This window comes from Capsicum annuum, chromosome 10 (genome assembly GCF_002878395.1).
Source record: "Capsicum annuum cultivar UCD-10X-F1 chromosome 10, UCD10Xv1.1, whole genome shotgun sequence".
In the NCBI taxonomy this organism is placed as follows: Eukaryota; Viridiplantae; Streptophyta; class Magnoliopsida; order Solanales; family Solanaceae; genus Capsicum; species Capsicum annuum.
In genome coordinates, this window is record NC_061120.1 from 103,259,011 (window position 1) to 103,280,476 (window position 21,466).

The following is a 21,466-nucleotide window of genomic DNA, read 5'->3' on the forward strand; positions in this document are numbered from 1 at the left end:
GTCATTCAAACCAGTTCTTCATAATTCGAACTATCAGAAATAGTCAATAATCTATTCAGTACCTCAGTAATAGTAAAGTTATGTTGTCAGCATTTAGATTCAGTAGTCAGTATTATCATGAGTTCAGTAATAGTTGTTTATGCATATATGTATTCTCACGTCCATATTAGTTAGCATTGTTCATGCATATAACCCTTTGCATTTAGCCTACCTCACTCGTATACTCAGCACATTCAAACATACTGACGCATTTGTGCTATGGTGTTTTATTTTGCACCATAGGTTAGAGGCACGAGCTCCAGACCAGCAGTAGATTCCAGTCTTAGCAGTCAAAGTTAGAAGCAAGTCCTCATCTATCGAGGACATGATGATTTCAGTTTATAGTTTATTTTAGTAGTTGGAGTTAGTTGGAGACATGTTCCTTCAACTCCCTATTCAGATAGTGTAGAGGTTTTTCAGACTATTATGTTCAGACTTCGGTTTATTTCAGTTGTTTTGGGTAGTTTATATCCCATTTCAGATGTTATAACTTAGTATGTTTTGTTTAGTTTGAACTTTACGGCCTTACAGTATTACGTATTCCTTATTTCATGAGACATTATACAGTTTACAGAAACGTATATCAATCATGGGTTAGCTTATGGTCCTTCGGGGTCATGAGCTCCGTGTAGCATTTTGGTTCAAAAAATCGGGTCATTACAACACCTATCCTCTTATACACCAACATAACATTCAAGCTATCTTCATAACCACATATGCACATCTAAAAAAATACCTATAAGAGCATCTTTCTCGTATTCTCTAACACCTCTATCAATAAAAACTTCGATGCACTATTCAATTCTTAAGAATACGTACAATATTTTCAACTAACCAAGTCATACACAAGAAAATAAACTTCACCGCAAAATTCTTTCCAACTTATATACTTACATAAAACCAGCTTTCAACAATTTTTCCCAACAAAACACATTTACTCTCTCCCATCCACACAATTGCTCATCATCACTATCTTAACCTGGGTGAGGTCACTGAAAGGTTGGAATTCCAGGGCCTGAAACATGAAGGGATACTAAGAATAATTTGACACTTTACCGAGGTATGGGGAATAGAGGGTTTATGACATGCATATATTAAACAGATCAAATCTGAGGACGTAAATGATATAAATTTGAATTTTGCTTGATCACTAATAGTGTTGCCTGAGCACTGGATCTCAACATACTATAAAGAATGAGTAGATGAGTCATGGTCTACATGACCTGGATATTTTGGAGTTCATAAATTATGAAATATTATTCCGACTGCTGAACGAACTGGAACTCCTCGTACTAGGAACTGGGAGAGTACATGATCCTCTATTACGTACATGAACATGAACTATGATCATAGAACTGACACACAAGGCATGAGTAGATATTAGGATAACTGAAGCACAAATACCAAAATAAGAATGGGTTAAGCCTCATCCTCACTTTCTGATGTTCTATAACATACTGACATCACTACTAGAATATGAGAGCTTGACTTGGTTACTTGTTCTATCATCTCCCCTTTAGCTTTAAGCCATCATTCTAAGTCTGAGGAACCCTTTACTAAACTCTAAACTAGACTACACTCACTGCACTCTAGAGTCTGGAACATAATAATAAGGGAAAATAATAAACTTACTCTGAAAGATTACACCTGAAAGTGTAAAACCCACTTCTAATACTTCCTTCTGAGGTACGACTCTAGCTTTCTACAACCCCACTAATCATCATATAATATCTTGGACACTTACTAACTTAGAATCTTCATGAGTATAACCTTATCCTAAGTTCACACCTTCTAGAGCTTCAACTCTCATTTTTATTCGCTCAATCTTCAAAATTTCAAACTTAGATTCTAACACTAAATCACGAATATCTTCAACCTCTAATAAACCATACTTCTTTCGTCAGAGCCTACTAATATCGCATCTCTAAACTTATATTTCTAAACTATGAGAATCAAATTCATACAAATAGGCTCAATATTATCTATCCATACCTTAGCCATTAAGAATATCATATACTATATAACTAGTCTCCTTCCTCATAGCAACTCAACAGTACTACTAACCACACACAACACATAATAACCTTAGAAGATAATGAAACCCCATATCACCTTGGGCATACTCCTTAATCACACATACAACGTCATACTTAATTATGAATTAAAATGGCCTCAAACTCTTGCACATACTATTCAAGCCTACTAGATCACTTCCATATAACTAGCATTACTAGCCAAGAAATTATTACATCCACCTTGATGACTATCAACTGTTCAAACTTAATGTCTAGTGCTAAACATGATTTAACAACCCACCTTACATACAATTCTCACTTGGAAGCTATAAAATAAAACATCACGAAACACTAGTCCATTAGTACTTCATAACAATAGTAATCGGTCAAAATCATATGACCTATCTCATTATAATCCATTAGCACATACTTCTTCTACACATCACTACTATTTACCATAACTTTTATACACCTAAATTAACGGTACTCAATCACCAAATACTTCATTAATAGCTTATACTTTTCAAACACAATAATTACTATCAATAACTTCTTCCGTGCTTTAAGAAAAAAATAATTCACCTTAACTAATAACTCCTTCTCTATCGTCCACTAAACTAACACACAAGAAAATATCACCTTAACACATCTCGATAACATGCCTAAGTTTATCTCTATACTTTCTATCAATCAACACTTTCACTTTTCTTATCACTACTCTTCTATACCCATACTTCTAACTATAATAAGGTTCTAATATTCATAAATCATAACACTGAAGTTCATAATAACCCTCAAACGCCCACTTCATTTAATAGTCAAGGTTCATACTATCTCCTCTCATTAGCACTACCTGTATATACAGGGTTAATAGGCAAATACATATCTAGTTCTATCTCAACTGAATAACTCATAAGGATGGGGACATAATTTTCAACTTTAGGGACTTATGACACACTAGAGAGCTCCTCTCAAGCCCTTGGTATAATTTCTGAGACTTCTGCTAGCAAATTTGAGAGCAATATCTAGGGAGGAAATTGGAACTGGATAATCGTGTTATCTTAAAAATAAGTCATAGATGAGGAGTTTTTGGGGTAACACATGAATAGATAGAAGATTCTGAGAGAACAAATTTACTGCATGATCTAGAGTAGGAAAGAGGGGAAACTTTTTCTTAAATGCCCTGTAACCTCTCGAAAAAAAGTACAAACGTCTCCGTACCATCCCGTTAGACTCTACTAGACACGGCTTCACAGACTCCCTAGGACACTTGAACCTTGTGTTCTGATACCAAGTTTGTAACACCCCGAAAATAGGTTCCGAGATGTCACACGGTGCTTAGGATCACAAGTGACCCTAAGATAACCCTTCTACTGGCATAACTCATAAGAAACTGAATAAGATACATAAATCTGAATTAAATAAGCAGAAGATGACTCTTTTTTGAATTTTATCAATACAGAACTAAATTAAAATAACTACAACTCTGATTTTACAAAACAATACTAGAATCAAATACGTTAACTCTACTAATTATCTATGAAGCCTCTACTAGTATTCACTTTAGGTAGCCGGGACATGACCCCAGCTATCCCAAATAAATACAACTAAATAAATAAAATAAAATACTACTCAAACTATATGACTGACTCAAGCCCTTGAATCAAGAGGACTCATCACCTACTGACTAAAAGCTGCAAACTGTCTGAATATGGTATGTGTGCTACACCTGAATTGATACCTACATTATGAGACAATGTAGCATATAGACATATATGTGGATCAGTACTTTGAGGATATACTGAGTATATGGGGGTGAATGTATAAGTAAAAACATCATCTCATCATCACAATTTGTAAAACAATGCATGCTAAATGTAAATGAATCATATAAGCTGAAATATCTGAAATACTGAAATCATAAATAATAAATCAATCATACAATCATAAATAATAAATCAATCATACAATCATAAATAATAAATCAATCATACTTCATAAATCTAGTGAGTCATAACATTTAGTTTCGAAAGTTATACTTGTATTCTATTTGTAAATCATACTGTCTAAGTGTAGAAAGAACTCACTTATATAATCTGAAATCTATAAGCTAAAGTATGTAACTATTATCTATTTGTAAAGCATAATCTAAGTAAACTATGAGCCTTTACACTTAGTTTTCTGAAAACCTTTACTATTAAACTATAGGGAAAACACTTTATCTTAAGAAAATTCTTTCATAGCTTTTCTTTACTAGTAGGGAACTACTCAAAACTTTTTATTTACTTTTACTAGCAGGGAGGTTCTCTTAACCAACATAAACTATGCGAGATATATGGAGTCTAACGTATCATCCTCATAAGAAAAAAACCTCATGTTAAGGTGAGTTTTCATACTCTTGCCAGGGAGTATAACCTCATCTTAAGTGATCATTATCTCAGCCCACTATGGGCACTTTAATCTTAATCCTATGGTGGAACGTAGTTCTGGGGTATGAGACGTTGTAATTAAACCCAACTCGATGCTAAATTCTACTCTCTTTAATTTACTAGACTCATCTTGCTGGAAATCCACTTTTAAAAATAGCATAAGAGTTTATTATGAAACTAGTTATGTACTTATCTAAATTAATCTGTAAATAAAAATAATTTACATTTTGAAATCTGTAATAAATCTGTAAAGTGGATTCCAAATTTTATTTGGTGATCGAAAGATCAAAGCTTTACTAAAAATTTATAAATAATCTGATAATAGGATGCTTAAAGCATCATCTTTTTTGAAATAATAATATTCAATCTTGGGGTGATAACCCATGCTTCAATCTCATGTCAAAAAATCATAATAATCATGCAGGATATTGAAAACAATGATAGTTCATCTCAAAATTTGTAAATTACTTCAATAGGCATGAAAATATGAAAATAGACATGCAATTCAACTTCTAAAGAACTTGAAATCTCAAAATCTTGTAAAGAGCAATAATGGGTATGAACCCTAATTCAAATCTCATGAATAATCATTCAAAATCATATGAATTTTAAATAAAATCTTGGTTTTGGGTACAAGGATGAAAGGAAGTCCTTGTTTAGAAAGACCACATACCTTGATTGGCGATTAGATGAAGAAACTTGAATTATTGATTCCTATTTGAGTTTTTGGAGATGAGTTCTTGATTATCTTGCCATGGAAATCCTCAATTTGGAGCTTTCTAAGAGAATATATGGAGAATTTTTGATTTCTTAGAGAAGAAGCTTTGGAGCTTTAGGGTTTTGCTTTGAGAGAGAATGGCTGAAATTGGGCATAAAGTGCTTAGAATAGGCTTAAATCATATGTTTGGACGGATTAGGGGCTTGGGAATTGAACAAAATACCCTCTTTAAACTTCTAAATGGAACTAGAAAATGTAACATTTTTCAAAACTGTGTGGCCATCGCGATGTGCCACTATCATGGTGGCTTACTGGAAAGTGGACGAGTGAGAACTGGGTGGACTTCGCGACGGGGAGCCATCTCGGTGCCCCTTTGGACTGCCATTTTGTCCACTGGCGTGATATTTCAGTATCCCGTTGGGCTGCTGGTTTTTGATAATTGGGAATTTGGACCACTCCATAAAGTGCCAATATTGCGGAGGTCCACAAGAATTGACAATTATGAAATTGTCCTTCACCGCGATGCGGTGGTTGCTCATGTGGGACATTGTCAACTTAAAAATGCTCTAACTCCTCAACCGAGTATCGGATTTGGGAAAATTTGGTATTGATGGAAGCTCATTCAATTTTCCACATAATAGAAAGTCAAAATCTAGAAAATACCGCATGAAATAAAAGGTATTCATCTTTGAAGAGAATATTTGACATTTATGGATGGTTTTAAGCTAGGAAAAGTACAGGGTGTTACAGTTGGGTAACAGGGGCGGTTCTCTATCCTGGTTAGTCTTGGGATGCGCATTACAAAAAGGCCCTGGTTCAGGTCATGTTAGAGCTGGGGATACGAACTACGCATATCAAACTCATCCTCTTAAGTATCCTCATCTACAAGTCGATGACTTCACTGAACCTTAACTATACAGATAACTTTAGAACACAACCGTCTAACAGCCCTAGCCAAAATAGAGACCGGTTCCTCAATGAAAAATAACCAGGCATCTTACTGAACCAACTCCCAATGAATTCATGAGACTCATCCGAAATGTAATGGCAAAGCATAGAAACATGAAAAATTGGTGAATAGTTGATAAATCGTGAGGCAAAGCAAACTCATAAGCCACATCACCAATAGTCCAAAGAATCTCAAATGGACAATATACTTAGGGCTATGCTTTCCTCTCTTTCAAAACCTTATCATACCCTTCATGGGTCAAACGTAATGGGAAACACGATCACCAACACCAAATCTCAAGGTATGAACTCTGTGATCCGCATAGCACTTCTCCCTACTCTAGACTTCTTGAAGCGTATTTTGTATGATTCAGACTATGTCCAGAGAGTCACGAAGCAAGTCCGTACCTCAAGGTCTAACCTCAGAAACATCAAACCAACCCACTGAAGAGCAACAACTCCTACAATACAAAGCCTCAAAAGAAGCCATACGGACACTAAAATGGAAGCTATTATTGTAGGCAAACTCTGCTAAAGAAAAATGTTGCTCCCATTGGCCACTAAAATCCATCACTCAAGCACAGAGCATATCCTTCAAAACCTAGATTGTCTGCTCTGACTGACTTTCAATCTAGGGGTGAAATATTGTGCTAAGGTTAACTCGTGTACCCAACTCATCTTGAAAAGTCTTCCAAAGGTGAAAAGTGAACACTGAGCCCTAACCTATGATACACACCGGCACACCATGTAGTCACACAATCTTTCGAATGCAGGTACCGCCCGGCCTCTCAACATTGAAAGAAACCTGCATAGGATTGAAATGCCCAGACTTAATCAAGTGATCCATGATAATCTAAACAAGATCAGATCCATGGAAAGTGCGAGGAAACCCAGTCACGAAGTCCGTAGTGATCCATTCCTACTTCTACTCAAGAATGCGTAATCTTTGAAGCAATCCACCAGGTCTCAAATGCTTAGCCTTCACCCGTTGGCAACGAGATATAAAATCCGCTACATCCTTCTAAATACAACATTGCCAGTAATTCTACCTCAAGTTACGATACATCTTAGTCACTCTTGGATGGATAGAATACCTTGAATAGTTGGCCTCCTCCAAAATCAATCTAATTGAATCACCCACTCTCGATACATAAACTCGGACCCTAATCCTTAAAAATCTATCTGAATCAAGTGAGTCTTCCTTAGTATCGAGACTTAATACATTATCTCGAATCACCCTCTATCCAGCATCGTTAAACTCATAAGCTTGAATCTTCTCCATCAAAGAATATCTAGCCTCCACAAATGCCAAAATGCACCCAGGTATCAAAATATCAATCCTAACTATCTGGGTAGCTAGAGACAGAACCTCTAAGGTCATAGGCCGCTCCTAGGTCAAAAGATGCACCAAGCTATGCATGCTAGTTGATTTTCATCTTTCAAAATCTACAACCATATTAGCCTTGCCTAGATGATAGATAATATTCAAGTCATAATCCATAAGCAAATCAAGCAAAAAACACTGCCTCATATTATGATCCTTCTCGGTGATGAAGTACTGAAGGCTATGATGATCAAAGAAAATATCAGCACGAGCTCCATTCAAGTCGTACCTCCACAACATTAAAGCAAAAATAATTGTGCCTAACTCCAGATTATGGGCGAGTAATTCTTCTCTCGAGTCTTCAATTGGCAAGACACATAAGTAATCACCTTACCCTCCAACATTAGCACAACACCTAACCCTAAAGTTGAAGTATCACAATTGAAGTATCACAAAAGACAGTAAAACCTACACCCTCTTTGGGCAAATTCAAGATAGGAGCTGAAGTCAACGAATCCTTAAGCTTTAAAAAGCTCTCCCCACAAACATCGGACCACTAGAAAGAAATCTTCTTTTGAGTCAACTTGGTCAACGGAGCTACAGTAGATGAGAAACCCTCAACAAAACATCGATAATAACTTACCAAGATAAGAAACTCCAAATCTCGATAGGCTAAGTAGGTCTAGCCCAATCACAGACCACTGCAACTTTTGATCGATCAACCATAATACCTTCTTTAGTCACCACATAGCCCAAGAAAGAAATAGACTCCAAGCAAAACTCACTCTTGGATAACTTAGTATACGACTTCTCATCCCTCAATCTTTGAAGCTCAATTCGCAAATGCTCTTCATGCTTAGACTTACTCTTGGAATACACCAAGATATCATGTATAAATAAAATAATAAAAGGAGTCGAGATACAGCTGACACACCCAGTTCATCAACTCCATGAACTTGACTGAGGCATTGGTCAACCCAAAGGACATGACCAAGAACTCTTAATGACCATATTGATTTTGAAAAGTTGTCTTTAGAATAGCCAAAGCTCTTATCCTCATCTAATGATAGGCAGATCTCAAATCAATCTTTGAAAACACCTCTCATCCTAAAGCTATCGAATAAATCTTTAATATGAAGAAGAGGATACTTATTCGTAACTGTCAACTTGTTTAATTGCTAATAATTAGTACACATATGCATAGACCCATCCTTGCTTTTCTTCACAAAAAAGATAGGCGCACCCCAAAGTGATACACGAAGTCGGATAAATCCCTTATCCAACAACTCCTGCAATTGATCCTTCAATTCCTTCAACTCAGATGGAGCCATCCTATAAAGAGAAATAGAAATGGGCTTGGTCCCTAGCTCAACATTGATAGCAAAATCAATATTACGATTTGGATGCATACTAGGAAATCTGTACAAAATAAATACATGAACTCATAGACAACACGAACAAAATCCAAGCATAGAGGTGAAACAACACCAGTATCACAAATATGAGCCAAGTAAGACAACTATCCTCTCTCAACCAATCTATGAGACTAGCATAACATATGATCCTTTTTGGTCCTGAATGAAGTGCACCCTTCCATGCTATCCTCGACACACTCGAAGAAGCTAAAGTCATGCTAGGATAGCATGATAAGAAGCCAACCAATCTATACCAAAAATAATATCAAAATCAACCATATCTAACCTAAGAAAATCTACCTAAGTCTTATGTCTAGAGAATGTCACAATAAAAGATCGGTATACCTAAACTACTAAAGAATCTCCTCCTATGGTAGATACATGAATAAGCATGGCAAGACTCTCACAAATAGAAATAAAACCTAAAGCAAAATATGCAGACACATAAGAGAACATCAATTTAAGATCAAACAACATAGACACAAATCTAAAACAAATGAAGATGATACCTATAATCACAATATTAGAAGCTTCTATCTCTAGTCTAGCTAGTAAAGCATAGAATTATCCAAGACCACCAACTGGCTGAGTGGCCCTACGACTACTATAACATGCTCCACTACCTCTGCCCCTCGGACCTCTAGTAGAACCACTACCTCTTATAGCTAAAATAGGAGGAGCTATGATCACACGATAGGGAAGTCCTTGAAAAAATAGAAAATCTCATCACACATAAAGTAACCTCTATAGCATAACACAATTGAAGAAGGTACCACTGGACCCAATAACCTACCTAAATTACTGGATTAGAAGACCTACTACCAAAGCTCTGTAAGGTTGCCTGCACCATTCTACCATGATACCCATGAGAACCACTGAAATGTATGCCTAAAGAAGCCTGACCTCTAAACTAAACAAAATAGTACACCTTTTTGGCACCTTCCTGAGATGCTTCCAGAATACCCTCAGTCATCTAAGCATGATCCACTATAATAAAAAAATGCTTTAAATACAACTATCTGAGACATAACTAACTAAAGAGAGACATTCAAACCCTTTACAAGTTTCCTGATCTTCTCAAACTCAATAGAAATACTAGCATAAGAATATTAACATTGCATGGAAGTGTACCTCATACTCTACAACAATTATAGAGCCCTAATCTAGGTGATCAAACTTTTCTCTCATCCTATCTCTTAGAGTATAAGGAATGGACCTCTCAACAAAGGCATCATCAAACTTATCCCAAGTCATCTCGAGAGAATCAAGAGGTCTACAACCAACAACCGACCTTTACCAATCTCTAGTAGCATCTCTCAACTGATAAGTAGTATAAGTACCCTATACAACTCAAGTTTATCCATATTATGCAGTTTCTCTCAACAATCAATTAGAAACTCATAGGCATCGTCGTCCACGATACCATAAAATCTAAGAGGACCCAAATGAGTAAATCTCTTAAACCTTTTCTATTCCTCAGAAGACCTAACTATACTCATAGAAAAAGAAGGCATTGTGAATTTTGCGAGCTGAGATCCCATCTAGGGAGGCAACATAAACAAAGCTTGAAATCTTGATCTTAGAGAAACATACTCAAATGTCTACATTGATGGAGAAATAGTACTCGAGGTATGATGGGTACCCAAAATAGAAGTAGGTTCCACTGGAGGATCCACTCTCAAAATTGGAGTAACACCTGGCATAAAAAAAGAAAAACCTTTTAGATGGGTCAACAAACACACCAATCATCCCTCCAAAATTAAGGAAAGATGAACTTTGAGGAACTAGAACTTAACTACACCCATAACATGCTCAACATGAGGCTCAAGGGAGAGTCCCCTAGCACTCCTCCTAGATGGGGCTAATCTATGAACCCATCTACTCCCTCAAGTTTGTCCATGACTCGAGGCTCACTCTATGGGTGAATGCTCTGCATCTTTGACCTCACGGGACCTAGTCAACACCATCTACACAGAAAGAGTGAAACATGACTTAGAACACAAGGTACGAATAAAATTCATAAGATAAGGAACAAAATAAGGGAAATTTCCTAAAGACATCTTGTAGCCTCTAGAAGATAGATACAAACATCTACATACTGATTTGCGAGACTCTATTAGACATCTCATTATTACACCATTGTGACCAATAAACCTGGATGCTCTGATACAAATTTTTTATGATCTAAAAATCCAAGGATCATGGTACTTGTTGCGGCAAGCCTTGACAAGTAAGCCTATCACTCAAACTGATACATAAGGGGAAAAAACTAATAACCTTTAGGTAGGGCTTCAACAACAAAGCTGAACTAGGTAGATATAATAATCACAGAAAGAAATATTACCAATAATAAGGTCATAACTACCCAAACCTTATGTCAGCAGTGTAAGAACATATCTAATACAACTCAAATCAAAGAGAAATACATAAGATGTCAACTTATAAGAGAAACTCTATCTATAAATTGGAAGTAAAGACGTAGTCTATCAAGAATGTTAGTAAAAGACATTCAGATGCATAAAAATTACCCACTACTTGGAAAGATCCAAATACCACCCAAATCAAGCAACGCGAGCTGCATCCAAACCTAAAGTTGCACCGAAAGGGTAATGTAGGAATGAGTATGGTCCACTTATACTTAGTTGGTATCATAGACCGACCAAGAAAAGTAGAAAACAAAGCATACAAAATACATTCTAAGGGTACGTCACCTAAACTAAAAAAATATCCCATAATAATAGCCCACACCGCTTATGCTAATAGTTCTATTATATATAACATATATTGAAATAGAACCAGGTAGACACCACAATATAAATTATATCACATATAAATAGAATAAGCACGACAACATAAATAGGATTATCAAGAACAAGTACAGTAAGATAGAACAATTAGGTAAGTGACTACCTAAAACAAAAAATACAATCACATCATAAGCATAATAAAGTGAATATAATGAGAATTATGATGATGATGATGATGCACGAGGTTGTCACACAGCCTCCGAGACCGTTGCACAGTCTCTGTATACACCTATGGAGCTAAAGCTTCCCAATGTTGGACCCATGGGGGCTTCATCAAACTGTGTACAATCCATATATCAAGATCTACTCCCCAAAACATCGCTATAGGAGGGTTTTATAAGATGTCATATTTTCTACCATAAAAAGGTGTTGCCAGTGTTTCTTAATATTTCAATGTTGGTACCATTGTTTAATGAATGAGTATGAGGATGTAATTCTCATAACTAACCACAATGATTATTTCCATAAATAACCAATATATTATCACGTGAGCTAAATCCACTTATTATTTCAAACTATTCATGAAATCCAACAAGATTCATATGCCAATAGAGTATGAATACATCAGAATACATAATTGGTACCATAATATGGTTTTTATCAAACAATATACAATCATTCTAATATATACATGCTATTAACATCACATTGGATCCCACACAGTCATATATAGAACATGCTATACCAAATCCAACAAATACATAAATATAGGGCCCCACACAAGCAGAACAAAATATGATAACTATTTTCATGATTAGTTCCCACACCCTTAACATGCATGTTTGTAAAAATTAACTACCCAGTCAATTTTGAAAGAATTAAGTTATAACCTGCTTCAAAGGTCAAAAATAGAAACAAAACCTTTGACCCCAAAGTCTTACACCCCACGAATGGTCCTAAAATTGACTAAAACATCAAAATATAGAATCTATGCATTGAAACAAAGAAATAACACCTATATTGCCTAGTTGTAAGTTAGTTTCAAAATACATGACAACGCTCAACTGCACACGCAAGTTTACATGGTCTTATCAAGTAGTAAAGTGGCCTAATGAAAGCCAAATATCTATCCCACAGAGACTTGTGTCAACAACAATTCAATTCTAGTTTATGGTTTAGATTAACTTGGTGCAAGAGTAACCAAAAAGAGAGTGTGGAAATTGTAAAATAAATAATGCGTAATATAAAGATGTTGAAGCAATCGATGGGAGAAAATCCATGGTTAAAGCACTTCAAACAAACATACTATGTTAGTGAATTTGATTCATTAATTTTCTTATCTTGGTTGTTGATTAGTTGGGTTAATTGCATGATCATGGTCTCCCAACCTTTAATGTTTTACCTAACTTGAACCTTATTACTATATCGTTGAGAAGGGATGTAATAGTCCAATTAAGTTTATTAAGCTATCATCCTACGTTTGACTCAAGTAAGGCATGTAAGTACATTCCTGTCCTAGATACTAGTTTGAATTCCTTATTTCATAAAGAAATTGTAATACCCCGTACCTTTTCCTAGCAAATTTCACCTCAAGAATGTATAGTATTAGCTTCTAAGTTGAATGATGATTATTCCATGAGGAATTTTCAAGATTTTCACATTTTTTCATGTGGAAATTCAATAAGATTTTCATCGATATGAGATTTGCCTAAATCCAATAATCGGGTTAGAAATTACAACTATTTCAAGTTTCCATCGTAAAACAGCGACATATTAGTCAGTGGCGCACCGCACCACAATAGGAAATGAAATTTGGCAAATTCTAGTAGGGTTCCATAAGTATGGTGCATCGCACCAGGTCCCAAATTCAAAATTGTCCATTCTCTAATGTCTTAATGCAATTTTCCCCGCGTCGCGCCAAAGTTCCAGGTCAAAAAGGAAGTGGCAACGCGATGGCCCTGTATTGCACCATCCCTCAATTTTTCAATTGTCAAAAGCCAGTGACACAGTGCGATAGCAATACGTCACGCTAAAGGTCCAGTTTAGGAAATTTTTACATATTTAAAAGACGTAGCCATGGGTTAAAAGGATCAATTTTCTACCCCTATTTAAACCCAATAACACGTGATTTAGCTATTCTTTACGAAAAAAATACTAGTTTCTCTCAAGAATAATCTAGGGTTTCTATTGGGGATTCAAATTCAAGAAGGTTTCACCATCAATTCTCACGAAATCACAAACTAAGATATGCATAGTGTTCATTCATGGACTCCTTTCATCCATGAAGCCAAGAATCCCTTTTTCTAAATTCAAGTTAATTGATTTTCTTATGAATTTCTTGATTGGGTTGCTCTTGTTCATGTGGATAATGATAAATTGAATTCTACTACATGTTGAGTGATAAATTCTATATGGGTTAAATTATAATAGATATATATTCATGCAAACCTATGACTAAACCCTTGAATGATGAAATTCGAATTGAACCATAATTTTTTTTATTGTACAATGATTTTTACATGTACTATGCCTACAATCTATTTGATTAAATTCCTAAATGAAGGACAAGTGCTTAAATAGCATGATACCATAAAATCCCCATGTGTGTACAAGTTTATGCCTATCATACGTTTGATGAAATTCTTAAATTAATATGGCATGGACTATAGTGTTAGTTATATGTTCAAGTAAGTTATGCTTGGTCATTTTCCTTCCATCGAGTCCTGGGGGTACTTGTACCCAAAACATTAGCTGTGTGCCTAGGGCCAATGTCATGTTTTCACATTACTCTCAGTCAAGCTATGAATCCTTAGACTTCAGACAGTCTTATGACTCAGGAAAACTCTATGATCTCATGAACTCAGTCAGTTGTCAAATATCAGTAGTATTCCATCAGTCAATGAAATTAAGTAATTCAGCTCATGTTCAGAGTCTATTAAGATGGGAGTAGGAATTAGCACCGAGTGAACCCAAGGATTTGAACACACACTATCAGATGAGGGTGTGATTTTTAGAAGTCATCCTTGCATTCCAGAACTATATATCCAGCATAGGTTGAGACATCAATACTATTTGATGAGGGTTGATAAGGTGGATAATCATTGTTAAATAAGGGCCCCATTATTCTTGTATAGGGGACACTACCTGATGAGGGTTGCCCACAGCTTGTCCTTACTAGTGGTGTGGTATAGACACCCTTCTAATTGGGGTTACATATTGGACCCCAAATCAGCCATAATGATGTAATAGAGGCATGTTGGTTACATAACTACTTCCCACAATTTCATGTTACAGATTTAGGATTGTCAGATATAGTCAATCAGTCTCAGTAATAGAACTCAGATAGTTCTTCAAATTTTAGAATTGTTAGATACAGTCAACTCAGATACAGTACAAACTCAGATAGTTCCATCAAATTCAGGACTGTCAGATACAGTCACTCATGTTATCAGTTTTATTTAGATTTAGTAATCATGTTATCACAGTATTAGTCTCATTCGTTATGTCTCATGCATGTATTCTCATGCTCATGATAGTTAGTCATTTATTATTATTATTTATGCATATGAACCCCATGCATTCAACCTACCTCACATGTATACCAGTACATTCATAGTACTGACGCATTTGTGCTATGGTGTCTTATACCATAGGTTCAGGACACGAGCTCCATAGCAATGGTATATTCCAGATATCTATAGATAGAGTTAGAAGTCAGTCCTCATCTTTTGAGGACATGATTGTTTCCCTATTATCTTATTAATCAGTTTATTAGTTGGAGTTAGTTGGGTATTTGTCCCATCAACTCCTTACTTAGAGAGTTCAGTCAGTTAGAGGCTTTCTAGACTATCATGCTTCAGTCTTCAATATGTTCAATTTTGGTTTGGGTATTCTATTACCCCACACAGATGTTATATCATTCAGATCATGTTCAGTATTGAACCTTATGGCCTTTTAGGGCATGTTTCTGCATTATTATGTTATATTATGCAGTGTACAGGTACAAATATCAGTCATGGGTTATCTTGTGGTCCTTCAAGGTCATGAGTACCGTGTAGCATTCCGAGCACCATGCTTGTGGCATTATAAACTTGGTATCAGAGCCTAAGGTTCTATAGAAACATAGAAAGTCTGAAATCCCCATCATGTAGAGTCTTGTACATGGGTGTGTTGCGCACCACATTTATATTCTAAAAGGCTATAAGATGTTTTAGAATAGTTTCCCTTCTTTTGGTATTCATGTCATGCCAGTGAGCATAATCTTAGGTCAATCTCTCAGTCTAATCTATTTCTCCATTTCTTCTATAGAACATGCCTCCTAAAAGAAGAAACAGAAATCAATCAGCCCCTCAGCCCGAAGATCCTTTGGGCGCTCATGTTTCTCATGCAGAGTTTAGGGCCGCATTCACTACTCTTGCTCCGTCATTCACTACTTAAAATGAATAGCCAGTAGTTAATCCAGCCAACCCAGTGGCCAATTTAGCCGCATCTAGGATTTGGGACTTCACCTAAATGAATCTTCTGTCCTTCCTCGAGTCTAAGGTAGATGAGGACCCTCAGGAATTTATTGATTAGGTTTAGAAGGTGACAGACATCATGGGGGTGACTACTGTTAAGAGTGTTGAGCTAGCTACATATCAGTTATAGGATGTGGCTCGTACTTAGTTCAAATAGTGGAAGTCAGAGAGGTTAGATGATGCAGGTCCTATAGAGTAGGAGGAGTTTGTCACTGCATTCTTAGACAGATTCTTTTCCCAAGAGCTTTGTAACTACCCAAAATCATCTCCCGATATGTCACACGGTGCTTAAGACTACAAGTATCCCCAAGCTAACCCTTAGAGCCATTTTCTACCAATAACACTCAATTCAAGATGAAATTGACTCAACACTCACATAATCATATCATATGAAAGGAAATATGAGAAATATACTCGGTCCATATTACCATAATACAGAGAAACCTCAACAAAACCACAATACCAAACCCTCGACACATCACAATTATGAAACTAGTCTGACAAAACCTCTACGAATCGAAAACTAGAGAGCTATTTGGATAGTTCCCCAACTGACTCAGAATGAAATGAAGATAAAACATAGTCTGTCAAATACAAAAAATATCTGAAGATCGGTCCTCAAACCATGAGGACTCACCACTATAGAAAACATAGGCAACGTACTCAAAGAATCACGGATGAGGCTGGGACTGAGCTCCTGAACCTACATTATAAGACAATGTAGCACATAGACAGATATGTGAATTAGTACTTTGGAATATACTCAGTATGTGGGGGTGAATGCAAATGTATAAAAATAGTACTGATCTTCTTCAATCAAATAATATACGCAAAATGAGACGGCTCACATGGCTTGAAAAAGTATAAAATATAAAGCTCATAAATTATGCAAAATAAGTCATGCAACACAAATCTCGTGAGCCATTGCTCTTTAACCTTAAAATCAAAAATCTTCTCTTATTCTCAATATCTAAAGGCTAAGCGACTTTGAACACTACTTTCAACTCATGCATGTCTCATCGAGAGTAAAACCTCTTCAATGCTAAAAATTTCATAATTATTTAAAACTCATATACTTGGAATTCCGAATCATATGACTTGGAAACATATTTGATGGTATTTCATTCACCTTAGGAAAATATCTCATTTCAAGGTTTAGGAAAATCTTTCTATCTCAAATGGAAAAGTATTCTAGCTCAAGGAATTAATTTATCTCAAAGCTTTATGAAAAGTACTATATCAAGGGAAGATACTTTCATTTAGGGAAATAACCTACCTCAAGAAAGCACTTTAATTTGGGAACAACTTTGCAATTCCACCATTTAGGAAAATAACTCATAGGAAGAGAAAATAAGTATCAAATTTTGAAGTTTAAAAGGGCAAGGGAGGTTCTCGTAATCGACATAAACTATGCGAGCTACATGGAGTCCAATATTTTGTCCTCCTAAGGAGGAGACCCCACGTTGGGGAGGAGCATCATACTCTTTCCAGGGAGTATAACCTAGGTCTAGTGATCACTAAATGAAAATCAACCTCGGGCCCAATCATAATTATCATAAACTCGGTCTCAACGTACTTAATTCTAGTGACCTTACAAGCTTAAAGAGGATAAGGTGCTAGAATTCATCAACCTCAGGCAAGGAAATATGACAGTGAAATAGTATTCTCTTAAGTTTACTTAATTATCCAGATGTACCCCTCATGTGGTTGCAGACAACAGAGGCAAGATGAGTAAGTTCGCTTCAGGGGTAAATAATAGCATGGTAAATGAGTGCAGATCTTCCATGCTGAATAGTCACATGACTTTAGCCAGGCTAATAACTCGTGTTCAGCAGATAGAGAAGCAGAAGATTAAGCAGAGGGAAATGGAAAATAAGAGAGCAAAGATAGGTAGTTTCAACTTTGCTCAGCCTAAATTAGAAGAAAGAAACCGTTCCTAGTTTTGTCCTAAGTCATCAGTTCCATCCCTTTCTTCAGCCAGTACTCCAGTTCCTATGTTCAGGAAGGGTAATAGATATAGAGCACCAGGATCTAGGTCTCAAGGAAGTGTCAGCAATGCCCAAACTAATCCCCTTTCTCAGACTTATGGTAAGAACCACAAAGGTACTTGTAGAGATGGTAGCGATATCTGTTGTTGTTATGGAAAGCCAGGCCACAGATTCAGAGACTGCTCTCAGTTAGGTTATCAAAGTCATCTCTACTCCTCAACTTAGTCTGGTTACTTGAATCAGTAGGGTGCCACCACCAGTACTACTAGTAGGCAATGCCCAAATTATCTCTATGCTCTTCATTCCTAACAGGATCAGGAAAAATCTCCTCATGTAGTTACTGGTCTGTTATATATCTTTCATGTGCATGTTTATGCTTTTCTAGGTCCAGGAGCTTCTTTGTCTTTTGTTACACCCTATATAGTAGGCAATTTCAAAATTAGTCTCGAAATCCTAGCAGAGCCCTTTTTAGTCTCTACCCCAGTGGGTAAAACCATCGTAGCCTGACAAATACATAGGAACTGCCTGGTTATGATATTTTAGAAAGTCACTTCAACAGACTTAGTCAAATTAGATATGATTGATTTTGAAGTCATTCTCGGCATAGATTGCCTTCATTCCTACTATGCCACAGTCCACTGCAGAAATAGAATAGTCAGTTTTAGTTTTCGAATGAACCCATCCTTGAGTGGAAGGGTAGTACTTCAGCGTTCAGAGGTCAGCTTGTTTCCCACCTTCAAACATATAAAATGATATCTAAAGGATGTGTCTATCATCTTATTTGAGTTAAGAAAACTAGTTTCGAAACTCCCAACCTTGAATCAGTTCCAATTGTAGGTGAATATATTCAGATATATTTCTCGAGAATCTTCCAGGAATTCCTCCCAAAAGGGAAATAGACTTCGGAATTGATCTTCTTCTAGATACTCAGCCTATATCTTTTTCGCCATACAGAATGGCACCAATAGAACTTAGAGAATTGAAAGAACAATTGAAGGATCTCTTAGATAAGGGATTCATCAGGCCCAGCATTTCCCCATAGGGCATTCCAGTAGTATTCGTGCTCAAAAAAGACGGTTCTCTTAGGATGTATGTAGACTACCGTCAACTCAATAAGGTCAAGGTCAAGAACAAGTATCCTCTTCCCAGAATCGATGACTTGTTTGATCAACTTCAGGGTGTTAGTTATTTCTCTAAGATAGACTTTATATTCGGCTATCATCAACTCAGAGTTACAGAATGTGACATTCCAAAAATAACCATACTCTCTTAGTTATGTCCTTTGGTCTTACTAATGCCCTAGCAGATTTTATAGACTTGATAAACCATGTGTTCAAGCAGTACTTGGATATGTTTGTCATAGTCTTTATAGATGATATTCTGGTCTATTCCCACAATAAGTGTGATCATGCAGACCATCTCAGAATAGTACTTCAGACTCTCAGAGATCATCAACTATTCACCAAATTCAGTAAGTGTGAATTTTGGCTAAGTTCAGTAGCATTCTTTGGTCATATCATTTCCAGTGATGGAATTAGAGTTGATCCTAAAAAAAACAAAGAAGTAAGAAACTGGACCAGACCGGTCTCTCCATCAAATATCAGGAGTTTCTTGGGTTTGGATGGCTATTATCGATGGTTTGTTGAGGGATATTGTTCTATTGCATCCCCTATGCCTAGATTGACTCAGAACAAAGTCAAGTTTCAGTGGTTAGATCCTTGTGAGAAGAGGTTTTAGGCGTTGAAGAGTCGACTCACCTCAGCTCCAGTATTAGCTCTTCCAGATTGTCTAGATGGTTTCGTAGTGTATTGTGATGCATCTAGAGTAGGTTTGGGTTGTCTCCTTATGCAGCATGGTAACGTCATAGCCTACGCCTCCAAATAGCTTAAGCCCATGAGAGGAATTATTCTACTTATGATCTTGAGTTAGCAGTCGTAGTCCTTGCCTTGAAGATTTAGAGACATTATCTATACGGTGTTCATGCAGATGTGTTCATTGATCATAAAAGTCTTCAGTATGTCTTTTCTCAGAAAGATGTCAATCTTCGTCAGAGAAGGTGGTTAGAGCTCTTTAAAGATTATGACATAAGTATCCTTTATCATTTGGGTAAGGCCAACGTAGTGGCCGACGCTGTCAGTAGACTATCCATAGGTAGTGTTTCTCATGTTAACGACAGTAAGAAAAAGTTAGCTCAAGAAGTCCATCAGCTTGCCAGACTAGGCATTCTCTTAGTCGATACAAAAAAGGGTGATATATGTGTTCAGAGTAGTTTATAATCATCTTTAGTTTTTGAGGTAAAAGAAAAGCAAGATAGAGATCCCACCCTTGTCAAGTTGAAAGAGTCAGTACAGGATCAGAAAGTAGAGGTTTTCTTCTAAGGGAGAGATGGTGTCTTTCATTATCAGGTTCATCTTTGTGTTCCAGGTGTAGATGACTTAAGGCAGAAAATTCTTGTAGAAGTGCATGGTGCGTGCTACTCTATTCATTCAGGAGCCACAAAGATGTACCATGACTTACGGGAAATCTATTGGTGGAGTGGGATGAAGAGAGACATTACAGAGTTTGTGGCTAAGTCCTATACATGTCAGTAGGTTAAGATAGAGCATCAGAAGCCAGGGGGTCTATGCAGTAGTTTAGTATTCCTACTTGGAAGTGGGAAGTTGTGAACATGGACTTCGTGACAGTTTTGTCTCAAACTCGCCATCAGCATGATTTAGTATGGGTCATTATAGACAGAATGATCAAATCAGCTCATTTTCTTCCAGTTCATACCTCTTATTCAGCCAGGGATTATGCCAAACTCTATATCAGGGAGTTGGTCAGATTGTATGGTGTTTCATTTTCCATTATCTCAGATAGAGGTACCTAGTTCACCTCTCATTTCTAGAAATCATTCCAAAAGTTTCTTAGTACCCAAGTTTATCTTAGTACAACCTTTCATCCTCAGCCAGATGGTCAAGTAAAAAGGACCATTCAAACATTAGAAGATATGCTAAGGTTATGTGTAATCGATTTCAAGGAAAGTTGGGATGACTACTTAATTTTGATTGAGTTTGCATACAATAACAGCTATCATTCCAGTATTTAGATGGCTCTATTCGAATCTCTCTATAGTAAGAGATGTAGCTCTCCAATTGGTTGGTTCAAAGTTAGTGAGACCTCAGTCATAGGTCCTAACTTAGTATTCGACGCCTTAGAAAAATTCTAGTTGATTAGAGAAAGACTTTGGGATGCTTAGAGCCAACAAAAGTCTTATGCAGATGTTCATAGAAAAGATCTTGAGTTTGAGATTGGTGATCATGTCTATCTAAAGTCTCTCTGATGAA